Genomic DNA, 11,197 nt, shown 5'->3' on the forward strand with positions numbered 1-11,197 from the left:
TATATATATATATATATAGTGCTCAGTTAAAACCTATTGGATATATAACATGTATAATGTGTAGAACCTCAGAAGTGAAAAGAATTTAGAGCTCAGAATCTGAAAGAAGGGTGGCGTGGGAAAGCATAGAGTGAAGGATGGACAGATTCAAATAAGATGTAGAAGTTAGATAGTTAATCATAATTAGAGCTGGAAGTATGTCCCAGGGATAATAATAAACGTGATCCAGACTTTCTTCTGCTTGTTGCCCAACTATTTTATTTCCTTTATTTCCCAGCTATGCTGGTTCTGCTCTAACCAGAACCTTCTCTTGGCAACTGTATATATACAAAAGAGCCAAAAATCCTTCCTAGCTGTTTTTCTAAGCATAAATCCTAAGCCGAGACAAATGGTGACCCAGGCATTCTGACCTCCCTCCAGATTTCCCCCATCTTCATGCTCTGAGGCCTTCTCACAGCTTGTCCTGGGACTTCGACATCCTCTCTCGCTTGAAACTACCACATTATGCCTTCTGCCAGAGCCTCCCTTTCACTTTCTCTCCCTGACTAACCCCTAGTTCCTCTTATTCTCATTTCTCCATTTCTTTATGTCTTTTCTCAATCCATATCCCCAGGATACCAAAGTCATGCATATTTCATTTAGCTTTCTTGATAAATCCCACTGGGCTACTTTTGATAAATATTTTGATGAATATTCAACATTTAAAACATGAGGTTTAGCAAAACTGAGCACCTGTCATATGGATATATTTGAGGAAGAGATCCATACCCCCATGCTCATCGGGCTCTCCCCACAACCTGTCACTGTCATTTCAACCTCTTTTAACTCCTGGAGGGCAGAGGTATGTCTTTAATCTCTCCTCTTTGGTACCAACCACAGAGCCTGCATGCAGTAGGTACTCAGAGCACGTTTCAAAGTAGGAAGGAAAGACGGATGACAGAGATGGAGAGGTGAGAAGTAAGGGATGGTCTTAGGTTATACAGAATTCTATTTCTGAAGCTGTACAATATGTCTGAAAGCTGAACTGTTCAAGATGTTAGTCACAATCCACACATGGCTGTTAAAATTAAAATTAATTTAAGGGGTGCCTCGGTGGCTCAGTCAGTTAAGCGCTCACTTCAGTTCAGGTCATGATCTCATGGTTTGTGGGTTCGAGCCCCGCATTGGGCTCTGTGCTGACAGCTCAGAGCCTGGATCCTTCTTTGGATTCTGTGTCTCCCTCTCTCTCTCTCTCTCTGCCCCTCCACAGCTTGCTTGTGTGCACTCTCTCTCTCTCTCTCCAAAATAAATAAACATTTTAAAAATTAAAATTAATTTAAATTTAAAATTCAGTTCATCAGCATTAGTCATATTTCAAGTGCTCAAAAGCCACATATGGCTAGCAGCCACTAGATTGGACGAGCAAATATAAAACACTTCCATCACTGGAGAAAGTTCTGTTGGACAGATTCTAGAAGCCTTATAAATGTCTATAAACATTTAGTGTTGGGGAAATAGGAAAATGTTCCATGGTGATTTTGCTAAGGATGTGAAGAAAGTGCAGATTCCAGTTTGTAGACCCCAATATAGTGCAGGTAATTCTACTTGTGTTTCTTTAAGATCAGTTGAAAAAACCAAAAACAGAGAGATGTTTAGTTTATCTGTATTTAAAAAGGTAAAATCTGGGGCACCTGAGTGGCTCAGTCAGTTGAGCGTCCGACTTCGGCTTGGGTCATAATCTTATGGTACATGAGTTCGAGCCCCACATCAGGCTTTGTGCTGACAGCTTGGAGCCTGGAGCCTGCTTTGGATTCTGTGTCTCCCTCTCTCACCCTCTAACCCTCCCCTGCTTGTGCTCTCTCTCTCAATAATAAAAAAAAAATTAAAAATATTTAAAAGAAGGTAAAATCTTAAGAATTCATGGACCTATAGCATAAATTTTTAAAAAATGTAACCAAAAGAAAAACCCTACAACCCTTTATAATTAATTATTTCTATTATTCTTAACCCTAACTTCTGCTTAAACAAGGATGGCATTCATCAGACAGTGTGACACCAAGAGAACATCATCCTGTTACCCACTAATGCAGACTTTATGAAATTGCAATTTTTCAACTGTACCAATTTAGTTAATAATATGGAAACTGTTTTAAAAAGTCTCTTTTCAGGCTATTTTTAAAAAAGTACTTGTGCAATAATGTGCACATGTTATATATTTCTTATACTTATTAAAGTGTGTGCCAGTAGGACTTCTGCTTAAAGAATTCTTACTAACTTACTTCTTGTCATTGTATTTACTTAAAAGAAATAAAGCAAAAAGCAAAATTCTTTAGCTAGAATTTTCATTCACTTAAAGTCAAGGCGCTTCCTCTCCCTCTCTCCTGATCCTTCTCCTCTGCCACCTCCATTCTGAATTAGAGAGATTTTACTGTCTTCCCAGACATTGAGAGATCTGCTCATTCAGTTGGAAAACAGGGCGCCATTTTCTTTTAGGCAATTGTTTTCTTCAACAGTGAAGTAAGAAGAGCTTCTGCCAAAAGTTTAAGAGAGGAGTCAGGAAGACAACCTACCAAACAGAAAGAAAGGAATGTGTCCCCTACAAAATGGCAAGAAAATCTGTGACAAAGAAACCAAGAGCACAGTCAGCATATTCCAAACTTCCTGCAGTTGTTTATATGTTCAGACAGATGAGAAGTTTCTATATATAGCTGTGCTGTAGCAAAGTACTTTTCAGCTCCAGCCTTAGCCAAAGAATTGTAGGTAAAGCACGATGGAATTTTTGCAACCGAAGAACATGATTTTTTTTTTCAGTTTGGTAAATCAAATATGCTAGGTATTCAGGTGATGGGCTTTTCCCCAACCATGCCCTCCTCTTTGGTGGGGTGAAATCAAACACTGAGTAATTGAAGCCAATGAACAATAGTAAATAAGTCAATATTGACCCAAGACTGTGGAGATCGGAGGCTTTGCTCCAGCCCATTGCTTCAGCTCTAAAAGTCCAGAGATATCCTGGTGTCCTTCCCTCACAGAAGAATCCAAAGTGCTGAGTAACCACCTATTCTCACTGAGATAAATTACTCTTGACCCTAAGTCTCAAACTGAGAATGCATGACCTCAGAAGGTACGTCTATGACCTCGAGGTCCTCAGAATTCTTGGCAATACTTCTTTCTGTATAGTCACTGTAACACCATTTAATACCTCAATGATCTTAACTCCTTTCTGCCTCTTCCAAGATTACATAAGCAGTTAGTAATACATAAACTTGAGTCCAGACCTCTCATATGAGCTCCAGGCTGCCCTGCCCTTAAATTTGTTTCACCAATGGGCTTCTCCATGTCAGTCAATGGCAGATCCCCTTTTCCAGTTGTTCAGGTCAAAAACCTTGGCATTGGCTTTGACTTCTCTTTCTCTCTCTCTCTCTCATTCACCACACATAAACTCCACAAATTCTGAATCCGACCACGTCTCACATCTCCACTGCTATCAGCCTGGGTCTTCTGTGAGCTTCAACCACCTTTGTCAATTTCACCTCCCAGTGAAGATTTGGCCAATATCCACAGGCACTTTTGATTGTCACAACTGAGAGGGCACTACTGGCATCTACTGGGCAGAGACCAGGGACCCTGCCAATCATCCTACAATGCACAGGACAGCCCCCCCTCAACAAGGAATTATCACCTCGATGTATGGAATTGTTGAATCACTATACCATACACCTGAAACTAATAGAACACTGTGTGTAGCCTAACTGGAATTAAAATAAAAACTTAAAAAAATTATCACCCCTAAAATATTAATTAGTGTCCAGCTGGAAAAGCCTTTCCCTAGATCAAACTACTTACTATCTCTCTTGACCAGATGATTTCAGCAGCCTCTTAACTGTTTTATATGATCCTATTCTGGCCTCCTCCCCCACAGCTGTTCCCTACACAGCAGCCAGAGTTATCCTGTTAAAATAAGTCAGATCATGTCGCCTTTCTGCCAAAAACACTCTACTCTCCATCTTGCTCAGAAAAATCCAAGTCTCCCAAACACGGAAAGTTCTTGTGGCCCCTGCTACATCTCTGACCTCCTCTCCTCCTCCTCCTCCTCCCCCTTCCTCCCCACACCCCAGCCACCCTAGCCTCTGGGTTATTCCTCAACACCTCCAGGTAGATTCCTGTCTGGAGGCCCTGCTCTTGCTCCTGGTTGCCTAGAACACTTGTGTTGCTTCATAAGCTCAGGTGCTTCCCGGGTGGGTCAAATCTGAAACTGGCCCAGAGCTCTGAGCGCAAGGAGACACCTACACAAGAGGCAGCCACTCCAGGTTGCCCACAGCTAAACATGGGGGGAACTCACTTACCAGGCTTGTCTTGGGGGCCACAGGGGCAGCCTACTGCACATCCACCCACCAGAATCTTAAAAGCTTCTACGGAGGCCGGAAGAGGTTTAGTCTCGCCTACCTTGCAGGTGTTTTCAACTCCTTGCTCTCTCAAGGATCCATCCTTGATACAGCTCCCACCTGGGAATGGTGGGCAGGGAAGATGTGTGAGCACAGGGAGGGGTGGGGAGCCACCTGCTCGCCGCTCAGGGGCAGGCCAGCAGTCACGGTGGTACCCTGACCTCCTCCAGCCCTCCTCCCCCTCCCCTGGCTTCTCCGTGTGGCCAATTCCTGGGTGACTCTCAACTTTCAGCGCAAGTATGACATCCTCAGCCAAGCCAACACTGGTCCACTCTATTCAAAGTCACAATCACAGCCTGCTGCCCTGGCACTCCCTATGTTCCTTTCTGGTTTTATTTTTCCCACTGCATCCACCACCTTCAAGTTCACAGTGTATTTATTTATTTGGTTAATTGCCTGCCTCCCTCCATTAGAAGATAAGCTCCATGAGAGCAAGGGTTTTTGTTTACTTTGTTCCTTCTCTATTTTCAGGGCTAGAACAGTACCTGGAATACAGACAGCTTTCCATAAATATTTATGGAATAAATGAATGAAAGAAAGAAAGAGGGAAAAAGAAGAAAGAGAAAAGGGAGGAAGGACGGGAAAGAAAGAATACCTTTTCACTAAAGATAAATTAGAATACACAAATAGGCAAAAAAAGAAGAAAATTAAAATCAGGTGTGATCCCACCATCCTGAATTAACTACCATGAACACTGTGTTATCTATCTTTTCAGACGTCCCTCTGTCTCTTTTAAGCATGTGTGTATTTTAAGCCAAAAAACAGACTGTGGGAATCAGAACTTGAATCCCAGCTTTGCATGTGACCTTGAACAAGCATCTCAGTGAATTCAGGCTGCTACAACAGAAAACCACAGACTGGATGGCTTCAGCAGCAGACATTAACTTCTCATGGTTCTAGAGACTGGGCTGTTCCAGATCAACACTCTAGCAGATTCAGGGTCTGCTGAGAGCCCCCTTCCTGGGTCGTAGAAGTCTTCCTGCTTGTTGGGAGCCATTTCTGAACTCACTAAGTTGAGAAAACTCCTCATGAAGTAAGGCAGGTTTTGCACGCCTCCCACCGTCAGATGGTGACCAATGTCTACCCCTCCCTCAATTATTTTTCGAGCACCAACCCCCCAAGGCACCTTGCTGATTGGTATCAGGAGTGACTTGTTCCCTTATTCTAAAATATGCTGATTGCTCCTTGTGAAGGAAAATTATAGGAATTTCTTCTTTTGTGATTATAGGAGCAAATATTGCATTTCCTGAGAAACCTGTTTTACTTCCCCTCAAGAAAATAGGCTATTGACCCCTGCTCACAAAGAAGTAACCTTTGCCTTTGCTATGCTAAAAACATTGTCTTGTATTTAAATGCGAAAGATACCTTCCTTCCCTGTGTGATAAGCATCTAGTCACTTCCATCAATTACTGTTGATAAAGATTATGCATGAGTCTTCTACCAATCTATGTTCTGGAAAATTTTTACATGCCAAAGAAATTTGTCATCAGAAATCATTGTCTAAGGCAAATGCCACTTCTGTGCTGGCCCCATACATTTTTTACTATAAATAAAGCCAACTCTCAGGTTAGTGCAGAGATGCCTGCCTGGTGATCAGAAAGAAACTCTCATGGCTCTCTCATTCCCTCCCCCTTTCACCAACACCGTCCATCCTTCAGGGAGCCCTGGACCTGCTGGAGCTGGACTCTGACACCTGCTATGTCCTCACATGGCAGAAGGGACCCAACAGCTCTCCGGGATCGCTTGTAATGACGCTATTCTTCTGTACAAGGGCTCTTCCTTCATAATCTAACCCCCCTCCCCAAAGGCCCCACCTCTAAATAAGTTTCAATATATGAACTTTAGGAGACACAAACATTCAGTCCATAGCAGCAAGTCATTTCACTTTCTCAAGCTTTAGTTTTTTCATCTTGGAAATGAAGAATATACCTCCCGTGTCACTGAAGTATTGTAAGGATTATTTAGGATAATGCAAGAAAAGCAGAGAGCACAATGCCGGGCACACAACAAGTACTCCATAAATGATAGCTTTTATTATCATATGTATGTGCTGTTTTGCATCTTGCTTTTTTTCCCTTATTATTTCTGAACATACTTGTACATCCATAAGTAATATCCTCTGACATTTTTAGTGGCTCCACAATATTTCATATGGATACACCATAACTTATTTAACCAATCCCCTATTGATGGATAATGGGTTGATCCTGATTTTTTTCCCTTCTGTTAGTGCGGATAAATGCCCTAGTTAGATTCTTTCCCCAGGTTCTTACTTATATCCCTGAGGTAGGAATACTAAGTCAAATAGTTAAGGCATTTGCTATCTACTTTATTTATTTTTATTTTTTTAATTTTTTAAAATTTAAATCCAAGTTACTTAACATATAGTGTAATAATTTCAGGAATAAAATTTAGTGATTCATCATTCATATATAGCACCCAGTGCTCATCCTAACAAGTATCCGACTTAATGCCCCTCACCCCTTTAGCTCTTCCCCCTACCTACCCCACCAGCACCTTCAGTTTGTTCTCTGTATTTAAGAGTCTCTTATGGGGGCATTTGGATGGCTCAGTCGTTTGAGCGTCCAACTTTGGCTCAGGTCATGATCTCACGGTTCATGGGTTCGAGCCCCACATCAGGCTCTGTGCTGACAGCTAGCTCAGAGCCTGGAGCCTGCTTCAGATTCTGTACTTCCCTCTCTCTCTGACCCTCCCCTGCTCATGTTCTCATTCTCTCTCTCTCTCTCTCTCAAAAGTAAATAAAAAACATTAAAAAAAATTTTTAAAGAGAGTCTTATGGTTTGTCCCCCTCCCTGTTTTTATATTATTTTTGCTTCCTTTCCCTTATATTCATCTATTTTGTATCTTAAGTTCCACATATGAGTGAAATCATATATTGTCTTTTCTCTGACTAATTTTCACTTAGCATAATATACTCTAGTTCCATCCATGTTGTTGCAAATGGCAAAATTTCATTCTTTTTTCATTGGCTGAGTAATATTCCATTGTATATATAGGTGCCATATCTTCTTTATCTATTCATCTGTTGGACATGTGGGCTCTTTCCATACTTTGGCTACTGTCAATAGCACTGCTATAAACATTGGGGTGCATGTGCCCCTTTGAATCAGCATTCCTGTATCATTTAGATAAATATCTAGTAGTGTAATTTCTGGGTTGTAGGGTAGTTCTATTTTTAATTTTTAGAAGAACCTCCATGCTGTTTTCCAGAGTGGCTGCACCAGTTTGCATTCCCGCCAACAGTGCAAAAGAGTTCCTCTTTCTCTGCATCCTCGCCAACTGTGTGGTTGTCTGAATTGTTAATTATAGCCATCCTGACAGGTGTGAGGTGATTCTCATTGTGGTTTTGATTTGTGTTTCCCTGATGATGAGTGATGTTGAGCCTTTTTACACGTGTCTGGTAGCCATCTGGAAGTCTTTTGCCCATTTCTTCACTGGATTATTTGTTTTTTTGGGAGGAGGGTGTTGAGTTTGATAAGTTCTTTATAGATTTTGGATAAATAGATAAACGATAACCCTTTATCTGATATGTCATTTGCAAATATCTTCTCCCATTCCATCAGTTGCCTTTTAGTTTTGTTGATGGTTTTCTTCACTGTATAGAAGCTTTTTTATCTTAATGAGATCCCAATAGTTCATTTTTGCTTTTATTTCCCTTGTCTCCGGAAATATGCCAAGTAAGAAGTTGCTGCTGCTGAGGTCAAAAAGGTTGTTGCCTGTTTTCTCCTTTAGGATTTTGATGGCTTCCTGTCTTTACATTTAGGTCTTTCAACCATTTTGAGTTTATTTTTGTGTATGGTGTAAGAAAGTGGTCCAGGTTCATTCTTCTGCATGTTGCTATCCAGTTTTCTCAACACCATTTGCTGAAAACATTGTCTTTATTCCATTAGATATTTTTTCCTGCTTTGTCAAAGATTAGTTGGCCATATATTTGTGGGTCCATTTCTGGGTTTTCTCTTCTGTTCCATTGATCTATATGTTTGTTTCTGTGCCAGAACCATTCTGTCTTGGTGATTACAGCTTTGTAATACAGCTTGAAGTCTGGAATTGTGATGCCTCCAGCTTTGGTTTTCTTTTTCAGGGTTGCTTTGGCTATTCAGGCTATTGTCTGGTTCCATACAAATTTTAGGGTTGTTCTGGCTCTGTGAAGAATGCTGGTGACATTTTGATAGGTATTGCATTGAATATTTATATTGCTCTGGGTAGTATCAACAATTTTAACAGTATTTGTTCTTCCAATCCATGAGCATGGGATGTTTTTTCATCTTTTTGCATCTTCTTCAATTTCTTTCATGAGGTTTCTATAGTTTTCACTGTATAGATTTTTAACCTCTTTGGTTAGGTTTATTCCTAGGTATTTTATGGTTTTTGGTACAATTGTAAATGGGATCAATTGCTTGATTTCTCTTTCTGCTGCTTTATTATTGATTTATAGAAATGCAACCAATTTCTGTACATTGATTTTACATGCCATGACTTTGTTGAATTCATATGTCAGTTCTAGCTGTTTTTTGGTGGAATCTTTTGGATTTTCCACATGAGGAAGTATCATGTCATCTGCAAAGAGAAAAGGTTGGCTCCCTCTTTGTCAGTCTGGATATCTTTTATTTCTTTGTGTTGTCTGATTGCTGAGGCTATGACTTTCAACACTATGTTGAATAACAGTGGTGAAAGTTGACAACCCTGTCTGGTTCCTGACTTTAGGGGGAAAACTGTCAGTTTTTCCCTATTGAGGAGGGTATTAGTAGTGAGTCTTTCATATATGGCCTTTATGATCTTGAGGTATGTTCCTTCTATCCCTATTTTCTTGAAGATTTATTAAGAAAGAATGTTGTATTTTTTCAAATGCTTCTTCAGCATCTATTGAGAGGATCATGTGGTTCTTATCCTTTCTTTTATTAATGTGATGTATCACATTTATTGATTTGTAGATATTGAACCAGCCCTGCATCTCAGGAATAAATGCCACTTGGTTGTGGTGAATAATTCTTTTAATGTATTGTTGGATCCAGTGTCCTATTATCTTGTTGAGAATTTTTGCACCCATGGTCATGAGGGAAAATGGTCTTAGTTCTCCTTTTTAGTGGGGTCTTTGTCTGGTTTTGGAATCAAGGTAATGCCAGCTGCTATCCAACTTAGAGAATATTTTTATGGTGGCTCTAATGGAAAACTGTTAAGAAATCATATGAGCTTTAAAGATTTTGCATTCAAGAACTGAAATACCCAGCTAGAGGAAATAATCTCATAAAAGAGGTCAATGGCAACCAAGTCTGGGAGGTTCACCATAGTAGAAGAGGCTTTTTAAGCAAGCGGCCACATCCCCAGAGATAAGGCAGTGCTGATGTGCTTATGGGTCCAATATGTACTATCAGGCTTATTGGACTCTCCCCCTCCAACTCCACCACACCATACTCCTCGAGCCCTGGTTCCCAAACCTGGGTCATTTGGCTGTTGGAATCCACCATCTGACCTACCTCAGCCATCTCGCTCAAGGGGATGAGGAAGTCAGATGGTCAGAGAAACTGAGGGGAAAGAAGGAGATCCCCTCTAACACTGCTCCATCCTGGATTACTTGGGACCATGTATGAGACCGGGATGTCCTGGGAATGGACTACTAGAGGGGCAGTGACTCTCCTCTTCACTCACTGCCCTGGCACAGACATACTTAAGACACTCAAAAAGGTGTGTTTGCTACCAGAATGGCTCTTCAGCTTTCTTCATTATTAATGTAAAAAGGAACATTTACGTTTTAATAATATCTATCTCTCCACCATTTGCACCCCGCTTAAGATCATGATATTTCTTTGAGTTCCTTCAAAATGAAAATGAAAGTCCTAGTATGCATTCGGGGAGCCATCAGAAATTAGGGCGATCCCCATAAATGTTGTCATCTCAGCCAAGTTGTAAGAAACACCGAATAATAACATAAAAATGCTTGATAGCTCTCTCAACTGTTGCATTTTATTTTTTCCTAACACTTATTTGTTTTTGAGAGAGAGAGACACAGAGTATGAGCAGGGGAGGGTCAGAGAGAGAGGGAGACTCAGAATTAGAAGCAGGCTCCAGGCTCTGAGCTGTCAGCGCAGAACCTGACGCGGGGCTCGAATCCACAAACTGTGAGATCATGACCTGAGCAGAAGTTGCCCGCTTAATCGACTGAGCCACCCAGGCGCCCCATCAACTGTTGCATTTTAAAATAACTTGGTAGAAAAGAAAAAGGATCCTGTATAAGCTGCTAAAGAGTTACTGGCATCTTCCTTGGAGGTATTCCCTGGGCAAGTTAACTCCCAAACTAAACACAGTTAGTTGAAGTAGATATGAAGTAGCTAGTCAGTCAATAATTTAATCATAAGTAATGAGAATAGACTAACCTGCTCATCAACAGGCCTTTGAATAAGCAAATGAAAGAATCTGCAATGATGGCCAACCCCCCCCCCCCCGCCCCCAGACTCTGGCAGCCCAAACTTAATAAGGTCTGATGTGTTCTGTTTGCATTCTCCTGCTCTCCATTCCGCCACCCCCACTCCCAGGATCAAAAATGGAACAAAGGCAAGAAGGGTGTGGCACTCCTGCCTGAGGCCATGGTAGAAAGATCCCACCCTCTGGTGGGGCCAGCCAGCAATCCAAGGCTCCCCAGGCTCCACCGGGAGGCAAGTTTTGAGCCTGCTTTCAGGAAAGCTGTCTGGGCCTGTCAAGATTCGGGTGTGACTGACCCCATGTCACCCACTTCTCTTCTCACAATCCCTACCTCACTC

Source organism: Suricata suricatta, chromosome 1, assembly GCF_006229205.1.
Source record: "Suricata suricatta isolate VVHF042 chromosome 1, meerkat_22Aug2017_6uvM2_HiC, whole genome shotgun sequence".
Taxonomy (NCBI): domain Eukaryota; kingdom Metazoa; phylum Chordata; class Mammalia; order Carnivora; family Herpestidae; genus Suricata; species Suricata suricatta.